Consider the following 1,305-nt stretch of genomic DNA (forward strand, 5'->3'; position numbering starts at 1 on the left):
TCTCCCTGGTCTCCTCTCCTCTCCTCTCCTCTCCTTCTCACACTCTCATCCCCGCCTCCTGCCTCCCTGTCTCCTCCCGCCGTTTCTCTCCTCACTCCTGATCTCCTCTCCTCTCTGACCTTCCCTGAGAGACCACAAGGCAATAACCAGAAGCTGTAAGAGGGTCAGCCCATATAACCTGTACTCAAGTCTGTGTGTGTGTGTGTGTGTGTGTGTGTGTGTGTGTGTGTGTGTGTGTGTGTGTGTGTGTGTGTGTGTGTGCGTATCTGTGTGTCTGTGTGTGTCGGTGCTGGCATGAATTGTGTCCTCTAAGACAGCTCCTGCCAAGGCTAGTGCTATTGTGGTGTGAGTCGGCCCCGTAGTACTTTGCCCATCGCTTCTTCACACAGTGTTTGTGAATCCTGTTTCACACACAAGGCTACGGTGACAAAAAAAACACAAAATGAATCGTCTTTATATAAATTATTTTTTGTAATGGCCTCAACCAACGTCTTCAGTGAAGATGGTAGAGAGCTTGTTTCTAGAAATATCCTTCGTAAAGTGAGCAAGGGTCACCCATTTAGCTCTACATTTTAAAGGCACGGCAGAAACAGTTTATTTCTGGTGGCGAAATGGAATGTGTAAAAAGGAGCGGTCCACACATCCAGAGTTATGTGTGTTGATTTACACAGAGCCGACCTTGGGCTCCAATGGTTCAATGCTTAGGGACTTCGGACTGATGGGGTCGATTCTGATGTTGGATGCTGCTTCCTGTGCGACTTCCTCTCCATCGTCTCAGAACCCTTGTCCACATTTTCAGGCTCTCTTTCCCATGTCTCTCTCTCTCTCCCTCATTCTCGCCCCCGTCTCTTGCTCTCTCACGGCCCCTGTCCTTCTGTCTGTCCAGCTCTCTCTCTCTCTCTCTCTCTCGCTCTTGCTCTCTCTCTGTCTCTCTCTGTCTCTCTCTCTCTCTGTCTTTCTCTCTCTGTCTCTTTCTCTCTCTTTCAGTATCTCTCTCTCCAGAGGGATTTGAGTCTAACTACCCTGGCGCCCACAATGAAACCAAATCTATTTAAAGCCAAAAGCGATGCAAGTTTTAATTTCCTATTCTAGACTTAACCTTTTTGGCTGCACAGCATTTTCACATCCACTTAATAACTTTTCCGCCCCCCCCCCCCCCGCCCCCTCTCTCTCTCTCTCTCTCTCTCTCTCTCTCTCTCTCTCTCTCTCTCTCCCTCTCTCTCTCTCTCTCTATCCCTCTCTCTCTCTCTCACTTACCCTCCGCCCCTCTCTCTCTCTCTCTCTCTCTCTCTCTCTCTCTCTCTC

Source organism: Pollachius pollachius, assembly GCF_949987615.1.
Source record: "Pollachius pollachius genome assembly, chromosome: 15".
Taxonomy (NCBI): Eukaryota; Metazoa; Chordata; class Actinopteri; order Gadiformes; family Gadidae; genus Pollachius; species Pollachius pollachius.